We start from the raw sequence: 15319 nt of genomic DNA, 5'->3' as shown, positions 1-15319 counted from the left end.
TTTTTTCAAATTTTTATACCCTCTACACTCAAAAGGAGGGTATACTCGTATTAACTTTGTTATTCGGTTTGTAACATTCCTGAATATTTGTCATACACCCCACAAAGTGTATATATTTATGATCAGCATAAAATTCTAAGTCGATTGTACGATGTCCATTTGTCTGTCTATTGAAATCACGATACAACCCACATTATTTTTGGTAGAGCTTCAAAATTTGGCAGAACAATTTTTATTGCGTCTAGAATTGGTTGGTATTGAAAATGAGATATATCGGCCCATAAAACGGTAATTCCCACGATTTGGTATTTTGATGATTTTTGCCACATTTTTCAATGGTCTATCCTTGAAGTATAAAATTGGTATGGTCCCCATACAACGGCCTCATCCACTTTATGTTTTTTGAAATAGTTGTCCAAACGGTATTATTGATATATGTAGTTTGAAGTGGAATACGTTTGAAATCAGATACTTTTATAGAAAAATGTTTCCTTTAGCCAATGATAGAGGGTATTAAAAGTTCGGCCCGGTCAAATCATTCCATTATGAATATCATAGGATGTAGTGTCCATTACGAACTTCAAATACGAAATTTGGTACAATTACGATGAATAATGTCGCAAAAATCATGAAAATACGGAGTATCGAGAGGTACCGTCATATGGGGGCTATACGGAAAAGGGGACCCGCATACAATTTTTTTGTCATAGGTTGTAGTACCCATTAGGGTCTTCCAGAACGGAATTTAAAACGATTCCGGTGAATGCTGTTGCTGACATCATCAAAATACCGAATATCGGGAGGTAACGTTAAATTTTTGTCATAGGCTGTAGTACCCATTACGAACTTCGAATACGAAATTTGAAATAATGCCGCTAAAATCATGAAAATAACGAATATCGGGAGGTACCGTTATATGGGGGCTATACGAAAACGTGGACCGACATGGCCCATTTACGAACTTAACCTGCCTATGCAAAATTTTAGCCCTCTATCTCAATTCTTTCGAAAGATAGCGTGATTACAATAGACCGACGTACGTTGCTAGATCGTCTTAGAATTTTACGCTGATCCAGAATATATACACTTTGTAGGGTCTATTATAAATATTTCGAGGAGTTGCAAACGGAATGACAAACTTAATATACCCTCCATAGAATGGTGGAGGGTATAAAAACTCAAAAAAAAAAAAAATGGAAACTCATTAAAAACTTTTGATACATAGTTTGAGAGAAAAGTTTCCTGGACAAATTTTCCAAACAAAACTTCATACATCGTACTACCTACGCAGCTGCACAAACTTGACAACACTTCATTCATATTCAAATTTTCCTAAATCGAAAAGATATTAATTTTTGCACTAAAATTTCTTCAAAATCTTTCGTTTTAAGTATACCGTACAACATATTAATTAAATCATGGCACAATGGTTCCACATCCAATTTTTCTGGCCAAAACTATCAACGTCTTTTAATAATAACAATTGGCCACCACCATCTACTAATCTTAGAAACCAATAGTAACCTCAATATCAAGTTTCCGGATATGAGGTTTATCCATTCACTAAACGGAAAATAAGTACCATTTATTACTTTTCGAACAACTAAAGTACGCATTCTCAAATCCATTTCCTGCACTAAACACTAAGCCACCAACAGTGGCTTCCGTATCAAAATTTCAGAATTCCAGCTCTATCCTGTGGCTTAAATTTATTGTCATACTTTTCGTACGTTCATAGAGCTCATTTCAAAAACTATCATCTTCTCTCAAATACAGATACAAAAGTGACATCCACATCAAATTTTAATATTTCAGCTCTATTAGTTCAACCACTACCAACATTTAGTAGCATTTTGTTATTTTCATACAGCTTAAGTATATATTATCAAAACAATTTCCATATCGCAACCTTAGATACCAACAGGCACCTTAATAACATATTTCAAGATTTTAGCTCTGTAATTTCTATTATTACTATTACAATTACTACCTCTCTCAACCACAGGCACTAATAGTGACATAAATATTTAATTTCGATTTTATTCCTTCACCCAATACCAAATTTAGTACTACTTAGTACTTTTCGTACAATTACCACCTTTTTATTTCAGTCCCAGATATCAATATCAAATTTCGGGTTTCCATCGCTATCCCTTCATCCAACACCTAATTTAGTACCACTTAGTACTTTTCGAATAATTATAATTACGCATTTCTAAAACCATCTTTATACCTTAACCGCAGGCACCAACAATGACATCTACATCAAATTTCAGGATTTTTGGTTCATTTCTTTCACCTAATACTAAATATTTTACTATTTCGTACTTTTCGTACTATTTTTTTATAGCACGCATTTCCGAAAACCATCTCCATATCTCAATTCCAGATTCCAACAGGGATATTAGTATATAATTTTAAGATTACAGCCTTATTTCTTCACTCAATACCGAATTTAGTACCACTCAGTTCTTTTCGTACAATTAAAGTACTCATTTCCGAAAACAAGGTATACATGAACAGCGTCCCTAATACCAAATTTTAAAGAGCAGGCACTATCTCTTCAACCAATATCAAATAGTACTATTAAGTACTTTTTATGCACTTTTCCAAAACTACATCTTTATCACAAAATAACCACCAAAAGGGACCACAATACAAAATTCCTAGATTCCAGCTTCATTCGTTCACCCTAAACCAAATTAAGTGCCATTTAGCACAGTTCGCACTTTAATTACGCATTTCCAAAACCACTTCCACACAGACAACAACAGTGTATTCTAAATCAAATTTCACGATTTCAGCTCAATTTCTTCACCCAATACCAAATTTAGTATTACTTAGTACGTTTTGTACAATTATACATGCAAAGACATTTTCAAATCCACCTCCATATCTAAATCGCAGATTCCAACAGAGACCTCAATACCGAATTTGAAGTCTTTTCATTTCTCTCAATACCAAATATAGTACAATTTAGTACTTTTCATACAATTATAGTACACATATCCGAAACCATGTTAAACATGAACAGAGGCCCTAATACCAAAGTTAAGATTTCAATCATCATCTGTTCAACCAATACCAAGTTTGTACCAAAAATATAGTACCATTTAGTACTTTTCATGCACTTGTAGTGCGAATACAAACCACAACAAAAAATTCCAAAATTCCAGCTTCATTCGTTCACTCTAAACTAAACTGTTCTAAATTAAGTACCATTTAGTACAGTGTGCACTTTAATTACGCATTTCCAAAACCACTTCCACACCGACAACAACAGTGACATCTAAATCAAATTTCAGGATTTCAGCTCTATCTGTTCATTCATTGCCAAATTTAGTACTATTAAGTACGTTTTGTACAATTATACATGCAAACACGTTTTCAAATCCACCTCCATATTTCAATCGCAGATTCCAACAGAGACCCTAATATCAAATTTGTATCAAAAATATAGTACCGTTTAGTACTTTATGTGCACTTGTAGTACGAATTTCCGAAACCACCTCTTAAAAAAATGCAAAATTCCAGCTTCATCCGATCACCTTAAAGCAAACGGTTCCAATTTAGTACCAAATAGTACAATTATAGTACACACATCGAATCCCACATCCATATCTCAATTCCAAATACCAATAGAGGTATCAATATCAAATTTTGGGATTTCAGCTTTATTTCTTCAGTACTTTTTAGTACTTTTCGTATAATTATAGTACACATTTCCGAAACCACCTCAATATGGCCTGAATAGACATGAACAGCGACCCTAATACCAAATTTAAGATTTCAATAAGCATAGGTTCACCCAATACCAAATTGTGCCAAATTTAGTAATTTTCTTCCACTTGTACACTTTTCAAAAACCACCTCCTTATCACAAGCCAACAACTTATAAAGATTACCTGCTTCATCCGTTCAACTTAAACCAAACTGTTATTAAATTTGGTACCAGTTAGTACAGTAGTACACATTTCCAAAACCACCTCCATATTTCAATCCCAAATTCCAAATGAGACCTGAATTTCGAATTTTGGGATTCCAGCTCTATTCCTTCACCCAACACAAAATTTTGCACTATTTAGTTCTTTTGGTATAATTATAATACACATTTCCGAAACTACTTCCAGATATCCTCTCATAAACAGCGACCCTAATGCCAAATTTACGATTTTAATAAACATATGTTCAACCAATACCAAATTGTACCGAATATAGTCCCTTTTAGTACTTTTCGTGTACTTGTGGTATATATTACTAAACTAAATTTTAAGTTTTTTAAGACTTTAGTATCATTTTGGAACTGTTCATGTTCGAATTTCCAAACACCATTTAACAGCATTGACTTTCATTCCAAATGTCAGAGGCTCACATATTGTCCCGATTCTACCTTTGTCTTATAGCTTGACTTCGACTTCTCCAGCACTCATGTGAAGACGGGCCACCCTATTAATTATCAAAACTAATGTTAAAATACCTTTAATTTATTTAAGTTGGGCTTAAAATGAATGCTAAATAAAACAATTAAAAGGAAAGGAGCTGCTGCTGCGGACGACGAGAGGAAAATCTGCCAAAGAAAAGTGCACTTTGTGTAGAAATAAACAAACAAAACTTGGGCTGCTGTCGAGTATTTGTGTCAGCAAACAAATATAGACTTGTGTTTTTCAACTGCTTGGCTGTTTCACTCCTTTCGTTATGTTAACCCCCCTTTGCTCCTGCCATAAAACACGCAATTTACTTGACAACATGCAATATAAATATTACCGCACAAACACACACTCTCCGACTTATAAACTAACGGACAACTAACAACAAACATGGTACTCAGACATTTACGAATATCCTCACACATACACACGCTTGCACTCACATCATTACAAGTCCAAACTTGCCCCAAAATGGGAACACAAACATTAAATGTGTAGACGAATAAGCGAACATAAGCAAATAGCCCGATTGTACCGTTCATCGGGTGCAAGTTGCTCGGAGTGGTAGAGGCATCTTTCTCATCCAACAAACATCCAGCTCTCGTCGATGGTATTTGGCCAAAAAATAGATGAATGAGTATGTGCGTGTGTGTTGGTTGGTATATCTGTATCGAATATTTTCCTGTGTGAGCAGCTACTCTTTAAAAGTGGTGCTCGCGAGCCAAACCACTGTAAACAATGATGACGGGCCAAGATGGAAGGAACACTCGCAATTTCACAGCGTCAGCCATACATAATCACATTCAGCCATTCACCAAAGCCCTTTAACGCAGGCCAAAGCACGTTTGTTAAACAATGGCGACGGTAAACTTCATTAGAAACTGGCAAAAGGACAGCAGGCAGCAAAAAAAAAAAAGAGGACAACACAGCGTAACTTCCCAAACGCTGGTGTCCTTTGCTTGGTATTAATGTAACGGCAAAACAGCCATCTGCGATGGCTAAGCGAGTATGGTAACCAAAAAGTGGCCCCAGTGGTTCATTAGAAGCCAACTTAAATAGCTAGTCTAAGAGATACACACACACATAAAGCCAGTAAGATAGACAGATAGATTGGTGGAATTACATTAACTCACACACCGACAATCACACGCAAATAAACATATTATAGAAGAGTTTTAAGGCACTGTGGTTTTGGACCTGGAGAGTTTATTTCAGGTTAGTTTTTTTGATGGTACAACTTATATCTACTTATGGTCCAATATATAAAAACAAAAACGCAACGCAACGTAACTGTGAATGGTGTGCGCTACCGTTATTTAGATGATATCCAATCCAATGCCGCATGCCACACAGTACGTATAACAATGGATTTATTGGGAGGCGAGTTCGGTGGAACTTTTATTTTATGTTCCAGACTGGTCTATAGGCTGCCTAGGTCGTAGGGTTTAACGCCTTTAAACTATTTGTTATGGGACTATGTTAAAGCTCATGCCCACCGACGAACACGGTTTAATTTACATATTAGAAGACAAAATTGCATTTATTAGTGAGATAAAGTTGGAAAAAGGATTTCAAAATTGAACCAAATATTATCAAATCCACATTCAAGTACAGATTTTCAAATTTTCAAAAGCATTTCTTTATTTCAACCCTGAACACCAACACCTTCGTAGCAGAGTTCTGAATATGTGTAAAAGACGATTTAGTTTATTCCTTGCATTTTTAGTATCAATTTCCAAAGACCCTATTGCATGTCACCTTTAGACTCCACAACACTAAATTACAGATTTCTACTCTGATTTGTCCAATAAATCTAAATATAGTCACAATTAATTCCTTTTGAACTTGCCATACACCCCAACATTTAGCGACGTCCGTTTGTCTTTTGTAATCACTCTATCTTTCAAAAGAATTCGGACAGAAGGCTAAAATTTGACACAAATGTGTATTTTTCCAGTAGGCAAGGGCAGTTCGTATAAGGGCCATGTCGGTCCATGTTTTCGTAAAACTCCAATATAACGGTACCTCCGATATTCTACAAGATTTTAGCGACATTACAGCGTGAGATGAAAAAACTGCAACCAAGTTCAGACTGCTGTCATTTCTAAGCCACTCGTCAGACAGCTTTTAAAATTATTCCAGTGACAGCTTTAGAAGCGTACAAAAGCATTTTGGTGAAAATTTTCCAGAAAAAGTTATTCGTGATGGAATTTAAGCCTGATAGTGTGATTTCTTTATATTTGGCTGGAGAACCACAATTGGCTATCGTTTTCGTGATACTGGTAGCGTAGCCCGTCGTCAAGGAAGTAGACGGAAGAAAACAGCAACATCAGCAGAAATGGTTCGAAAAGTAAAGATGTGACTTGATCGAAACCAGCGGCACAGAGGCCGAAAAATGGCTCCTGAGCTGAACATATCGCAATATTTCATTCGGCAAATATTGAAAAATGAGCTCGGGGTAAAGCCATTGAAATTCCAAACAGTTCATGAACTTACACCGTAACAGAAAGAAAATAGACTCAAAACAGCTAAAGAGTTGCTTCATGTGGCCGAAAGTGGTGAACTGCCGAATTTGTTTTTCTCGAATGAGAAAACATTCGTTGTCCAGCAGTTTGTTAACAAACAAAACGATCGTGTTTACTTGCCAAAAAGGTCAGCTGAAAATGTGCAACTTCGGTTGACCACCAGAACTCAAACGCCGGCCATGAGCGCTCTCCGCTTGCATTAATCGACCGTGGTATCAGAATAAATGCCGAATATTATCGAGAAAATATTCTGGAGGGTGTATTAAAGCCTTGGATACGCAAACATTTTGGCCGCAAACCTTGGGCATTCCAACAGGACTCAGCACCATCGCACTCAGCACGCGCCACCCATGAATGGTTACAAAATGACGTTCACCGCTTCATTTCATGATGTTCATCGGATACCAATCCGTTGGACTATTGTGTCTGGAGTATTTTGGAAACAAGGTTGGCACTAAAAAATACCAATATGTAGATCACCTCAAGCAAGCGCTTCGCCGGGAATGGACCAAAATACCGCAGAGCAACATTCGGACAGCGTGTTATGGTTTCATTGGCCGTTTGAAGGCCATAATTCGTGCCAAAGGCGACCAATTCGAACTAATCCAAAGTTATTCTAAGATTTGATGCTATTTCCGACATTTTTTACTTTCGTTCAATAATTTTTTGTTTATTTTTTTTTTAAATTTTGTATTTGAAGATCTTTATAGGTACTATAGTAACCATATGACAACAGATTACTTATGCTGGTACACGTGTTCGTATAGCCCCCATATAACGGTACCTTCCGATATTTGATATTTTCATGGTTTTAGCGACATTATTCTCCGAAATTGTTTCAAAATTTCGTATTCAAAGTTTGTAATGGGTACTACAGCCTTTGACAAAAAATTTCGGATGCAGGTTCACGTTTTCGTATAGCCCCCATGTAACTGTTTTCATTGGAACGGTTCTTTTTTGATTTTTTTTTAAATATTTTTCAAGTTCCTTTTCACCCCTTTATACCCAGTGTTTCCCACATACTTAATTCGACTTTTTCTAGTTTAGTACTTGTTTTGTACCCTTCTAATAACATACATCGGCAAATAACTCAAGAAGTGGCATAACTCCAAAAAGTTAGCAATTCCGCCTTTTTTACGAATTTTACTTAATTTTTCTACCAATTGTTTGGGATTATATCTGTAGAAGCCAAGGTGTTATAGCTCTTTTACTTGGAGTTTGACATACGTCGTTAAATCGATATATGGAGTTTATAAAACAAACCATTTTTGATCTTCCCCCTTATTATTATCACCTTTTGGCGTAACAATATTTTTAATTCGGGAAGTAAAATTTCAATCGATCACTTAAAATGTATTTTTCTCTATTCTTTGGGTAAATGAACTATATGAAAATCGGAATTTGTCAGACAATGCTTAATGTCAAAGATATTCAATTCGCATTTTTTGGGGGGTTCCCTCTCTTTCTGAAAATCAAGTTCCATAGGCTATCATTGTTTTTCCCGCAGGAAACCACTTATTGTTCTTATTAAACAAATAGTAAATTTATAGGCCACTGCGTTTCCATTCAGGCTATCTATACCTCCGTCAACTCTACAAATATTAATCAAACTTTGTAACATTAAAATCACGGTAAACCATCAAAAGTCGGACAAACAAACAACAATCAGACTAAGTGACTGGCTGGCTAACTGACTGACTTGCGAGTGTCAGTTAAAACGAAATTGCCGCAAAGAATAGCTAAGCAATGGCAAACAGCTGCAACTAAAGGTTGGCTAGCTGGCTGACTGACTGGTCACCATTACCGCGCTTAGATTGTTTGTCCTTTGTCCATTTCTAGGATATGTCGTCTATGTTTGCGTGTATGTTTAGATCAGTGTCTGTGAGTGTGTGTGTTTATGCAGACGAATGAAAGCGTTTAACCATACCGAGTTCATGTAACACTTTTGGTGAATTTTAATTAGAACAAAAATTGTTCGGAATAACAAACACATTTTTCGCGAGGGTTGGGGATGGTAAGAGTATTGCTATGGATTCGACGATGTTTTAGTTTTGTTTGTGTTGGTGTTTTTATTTTTCTAAACTTGCATTTATACACGGCTAAATGAGAGAACTACTTTAACATGCCTGGAGAGTAAGAACATTGGTGGTTTTAGATTTTTTTTCGGAAATCGGAGGAGGTTTACTAAGATTGGTTGGAAAAAATTGACATAATTTATAGATAATTTAATATATAATAGACAGTATGAAGATTTTGGTCCCAATTTTAAACAAATTTGACATTTCTTGTTCTCATTGGGTAGTTAAACTATTCACAATGTAGGCCCACTTTTTCGTAGAGTCTCTATGTAACTTTATCTCCTGCGTTTCTGTATTCGAAAGTTTCGTATAATCCGTTAAAAATGCTATTAAATGTTAAAACTACCGAATATAAGGAGTTGCCGTTTTTTGGGGTCTATACGAAGTCACGGACCTGCAAAGGCAATTTTCTGTCACATTACAAAGTTCAAATACGAAATATGAATAATTCCGGTGAATAATGTAGCTGAAATCATAAAAATACGGAATACCGATATTTAGCGGCTATACGAAGACCTGGACCTGCATAGACAATTCTCGGTTATAGGCTGTAGTACCCATTAGAAACTTCAAATACGAAATTTGAAGTAACTACGGTAAGTAATGTCGTTGAAATCAGCAAATACCGAATATAGGGAGGTACAGTTATATGGGGCCAATACCTAAACGTGGACTTATTTACCATTTAAAAAAAAAGTAATACCGACCAAACACATATTTGAGTAAAATTAACCTAATTCAATTCATTCGGGATTTGCACAGACGGACAGACGGACGGTCAAGGTTACTTCGAAATAGAATTTTATGCTGATCAGGAATATAAAGCTGAGACAAAAAAACTGCAACCATCTTCAGACTGCTGTCATTTCTAAGCCACTCGTCCAACAGCTGTAAAAAATATTCCAGTGACAGCTCATTATATTGTTTACAAGCGTATAAAAGCATTTTGGTGAGAATTTTCCAGAAAAAAGTTATACGTGATGGAATTTAATCGTGATAGTATGCTTTCTTTATATTTGGCTGGAAAACCGCAAGTGGCTATCGTTAGAGCACTCCAGCATTTAAATGTGAATAAATGTTTTGTGTCTTGTACCATCGCTCGTTACCGTAATACTGGTAGCGTAGCCCGACATCAGCAGATATGGTTCGAAAAGTGAAGAAGCGACTTGATCAAAACCCGCAGTGGCCGAAAGATGGCTCGTGAGCTGAACATATCGCAATATTCCATTCGGCAAATATTGAAAAATCAGCTCGAGATAAAGCCATTTAAATTCCAAAAAGTGCAAGATCTTACACCGCAACAGAAAGAAAATAGACTCAAACTAGTTAAAGAGTTGCTCCGCTTGGCCGAAAGTGGTGAACTGCCGAATTTGGTTTTCTCCGATGAGAAAACATTCGTTGACCAGCAGTTTGTAAACAAACAAAATGATCGTGTTTAGTTGATAAAGAGGTCAGCTGAAAATGTGCACCTTCGATTGGCTACCAGAACTCAAGCGCCGGCCATGGTCGCCCTCCTCTCGTTTTAATCGATCAGAATAAATGCCGAATATTATCGCGAAAATATTCTGGAGGGTGTATTAAAACCATGGGCACGCAAACATTTTTGCCGCAGACCTTGGACATTCCAACAGAACACAGCCCCATCGCACTCAGCACGCGCCACCTAAGAATGGTTACAAAATTGGGTTCTTCGCTTCATTTCCAGCGCACAATGGCCACCAAAATCTCCGGATACCAATCCGTTGGACTATTGTGTGTGGAGTATTTTGGAAAGCAAGGTTGGCACTACAAAATACCAAAGTATCGATAACCTCAAGCAAGCGCTTCGCCGGGAATGGCCCAACATACCGCAGAGCAACATTCGGGCAACGTGTGACTGTTACATTTGCCGTTTGAAGGGTGACCAATTCGAAGAAAAATCTAAACTTATTTTAAAATTTGATGCTATTTCCGACATTTTTTGCCTTTATCCATTAAAATTTTTTTTAAAAAAAAATGTACCATTTGGTCCGCAAAAAACTTAAAAACGAGTAAATATAAATATGAAATCTATATCCAAATCTGAACCGATCTTGATAAAATTTGGCAAAGGTATTTCTGGACTATATTTCATATATTTTCCCGAATATAGTTATAACGGAGTGCATATTACGGTTGTGGATGACAAAAATAACAAATCGTATAAACAATATACATGTAAGCTACATATATGAACCGATTTCCACAAAATTTGAAATACTTGCTTCAAGGCTCAATTTGGTCGTGTGTGCCAAATTCTATGCAATTTGGACTATTATTACACATTGCGTGCACAATAAAAGAAAAATCGGACGATTATCTCCAATTTCAATAGGGTTCGTCTTTGGGCCAAATAAATCATTTGTGCAAAATTTCATATCGATCGGACAAAATATGCGACCTGTGCTTTGTTTACAAAAATACATGGACAGGCGGACGGATTGGCATAAACCGATTCAAAATATGATTCTATGCAGATCATCAAAAGGAACTAAGGGTCTATCTCGCTTCCTTCTCCATGTACATACAAACAAATGCACAAAGACAAATTATCCTGGCCTCAGTGTGATGTAGGGTATAAATATAACAAACAACATAAACAAAATTATTTAACTTCGGTAATTTTGCCACCAATTTAGAATATTCTCTTCAATTAACACAAAAAAAAAATTCAAGATATTGTAGCAAAAAATATCAGATTATAATTTAAAAAACCAATTCCATTAACCACAACTGGGTTCCGATGGCTTAATTAATAATCATATAAATTCTCTACAACTTATCGAACCACCCATTTAAATTTTAATACAAACCTACAGCATGTGTCACGGATTTCTATTCGTATAATCATGCTATCATTGCCAGCAGTGTCATTGGTGTCCAGTGCGTTTTTAGCCAAAAACAAAACAAAAAGGACTAAAACAGTTTGCTCAACAACAAGAACAACTGTTGTTCGGAAATAGCTGCTTTTAGTTGTTTATTAGACTTAAAGCTAAATGACAATTAAAACTTGATGTTGTTGTGAAGCAATTTCGTTCTGTTTTGTTGTTTTTTTTTTCTCTGCCATCTTAATGCGGATATATTTCATGATATTGCGGTCCATGTTTGTGTTTTTTTGGCTACTTCGTTTTTGTCTCATGTTAATCGGAGGGCAAAAATGCATATTCTTTTCGAGAAAAAAAGTGGAAATAAAAATTCTCTTCTCAAACATGGCATGTTTATTTAGATAACCAAAAAAAGAGAAAACAAAGGCAAATATGTTTATTTTAATCAGGATCTTTGTATGAAAATTGTTAACATTTAGGCTAAACCGAAGTTGAAGAAAGGTAGGGAGAAAAAATGTTGTATGTGTACAAAAGAAAAAAAAACGAGAATTGATTTAATTTGAACTAATTCATAACATAGCTTATTTTGACTTTCCACAAAGGATTAAAAATATTAAAACATAGAAATACTTCAAGCTCTAATTTTAATATACAGCGCAACCGTTTGAAATTCAGTATACGAAGTTTGTAATGGATTCTGCCTTCGGTGATATAAGGAATAATGGGTCTTATTTCTTATATCACTCATTACGATTACCCCAAAAATTTGGTATTTTGGACATTTTATCCAAATTTTCAACAGATTTTTTTTTCACAGGTTAAAAAGTATCAATTCGTTCTGCCGACAGATGCATACCCTCAACCAATGTTCGATTATGTAAATATATTTTCACTTCTATTATGATTATCCAAACTCTTGACCCTCCATGGAGTGGGTTCTGAAGGAATGGGGCAATATTGTCCAGTGCATATCGGATCTAAATAAAGGCGATATAAATATTGCCACGTGCCAGGTTTGGTCTATATTGGTAACTTCATCATAAAATCCATATTCATCTTAAATTGAGAGAAATATTTAGATATAGCAAATTGTAAAGAATAGCTGACATGTTTCGTAAGTTATAACAGATAAAAGTATTGAAAATTGTGATCCTTTGTGGGCGAGGTACAAGAAGTGGTTCGTAGCTATATATCATCTTCACAACAGATCTTGTGTTACCAAACATAGTTGTATGTGTGAAATTTGAAGAGAGTTAAACGGTTATTTGGCTTACTTTGAGCATTTGGTTTCTCAAAATCTTGGGGCAGGTACCAGAAGAAATGGTCCGATCTCTACCATCTTTATAACAGATTTTGGGTGGATAGAAATATTGAGATGTGCCAAGTCTGAGTGGAATCAAATGTTAATTTCGCGTTTTATTAGCTGCATGGAAATTCAAAATGTTGATCCAAAAGGAGAGGACCGATATATCCCATCTTCATAACAGATCTTGTGTTAGTAGAAATAATGGTATGTGTGGAATATAAAGAGAACCTGATGCTTATTATAAACGTTTTGGTTATTCAGAAATTTAAACCTTTGTGGGGAGGTGCAAGAGGAATGGTCCGATCTCTACCGCCTTCATAACAGATCTTGTGTTGATAGGAATATTCATATGTGCCGATATTGTCTATTTTCACACACGACTTAGCACTGACCCAAATATTAGGGTTTGCAAAGTTGGAGCAAAATCGGATTATAGTTTCTCTTTCTGTGCAAAAAAATATTTTTTGAAAATTTCGACCTTTTGTAGGAGAGGTACCTGAAGGAGAGGACTGGTATATTCCATCTTAACACCAAACCTTGGGTTGATAAAAATATTGGGATGTGTGAAATTTAAAGACAATCGGACTCTTACATCACATGTAATCATTCAAAACTTGACTTTTGTGGTATTTGGAATTTACATTTTAGAATTTGGAATTTACATTTAGTTATCACAGAGTATTTTGGTGCTTAGTCCCAGATCTGAACAGCTCTCCAATTGCAGAGCTGTCAGTCCATAAACCAAACACAGCCGGTGTGAAACCATTGCTAACCCGCCTTAGTCCGGACTTTGGTGTGTACGCGCTCTCTACGTATAGGGAGGTGGCCCCCTCGATCGGCAGGGGCGGGTGAGAGAGGCGTGGGAACGAACGAAGGAAAAAACATGCGTTTTATGGACTGACAGCTCCAATCCCAATGGTTTTGGCAACTCACTCGATCAAGGTCCCGTCAACCGGCTTTACTCAACTCATAACTCAGGCATTGTTGTTTGAGGTCAGATTACACATCTTATTAGAGTCACATTGTCATACACTGTTTATACCCTCCGCCTCACTGTAATACATTGTATTATGTCTGTTTGCATGAAGGAAACGAAATAGACCCATAGTTCTTTTTGGCTATCCCCATAGAATCATATTTTCCGCCCATGTATTTTTCTAAACAAAGTTCGGGTCGCATTTATAGTCCGATTGAGATGAATTTTCTTGCAAATAATTTGTTTGGCTCAAAGGCGACCCCTATTGAAATTTCTGATAATCGGTCCAAATGTAGAAAGATATATAGCTCCCTTACATATCTTCGTTCAATTTAAAATTTCCTCTAATTAGAATAGATAGAATTAAGAACTTCAAATTTGGTGAAAATCGGTTCAGATACAGGGTGATATAAAAAACTGCAACAAAGCCATTCGCCATAATTTTTACATTTTTTTTAATATTATTGAATGAAAGCAAAAAATGTCGGAAATACCATCAAATTTTAGAATAATAATTGTTTTGTTCGAATTGGACACCTTTGGTACGAATTATGGCCTTCAAGCGGCCAATGAAACCGTCACACGCTGCCCGAATGTTGCTCTGCGATATTTTGGACCATTTCCGGCGAAGCGCTTGCTTGAAGTGATCGACACTTTGGTATTTTTTAGTGCCAACTTTGCTTTCCAAAATACTCCAGACACAATCGTCAAACGGATTGGTATCCGGAGATTTTGGTGGCCATTGTGCGTTGAAAATGAAGCGGGAAACCTTATTTTGTAACCATTCTTGGATGGCCCGTGCTGAATGCGATGGTGCTGAGTCCTGTTGGAATATCCAAGATCGGCGGCCAAAATGTTTAGGTGCCCTAGACTTTAATACACCCTACAGAATCTTTTCGCGATAATATTCAGCATTTATCATGATGCCGATTAGTACGAGCGGAGAGCGACTGTTATGGCGGTCCATACCATCACCATGGCCGGCGCTTGAGTTCTGGTGGCCAACCGAAGGTACACAGTTTCAGCTGACCTCTTTGGCAAGTAAACACGATCATTTTGTTTCTTTACAAACTGCTGGACAACGAATGCTTTCTCATCGCAGAAAACCAAATTCGGCAGTTCATCACTTTCGGCCAAGCGAAGCAACTCTTTAGCTCTTTTGAG

Source organism: Musca domestica, unplaced genomic scaffold (genome assembly GCF_030504385.1).
Source record: "Musca domestica strain aabys unplaced genomic scaffold, Musca_domestica.polishedcontigs.V.1.1 50, whole genome shotgun sequence".
Lineage (NCBI taxonomy): Eukaryota > Metazoa > Arthropoda > Insecta > Diptera > Muscidae > Musca > Musca domestica.
The sequence above is the reverse complement of the archived record's forward strand: the minus strand, read 5'-3'. Positions refer to the sequence as shown.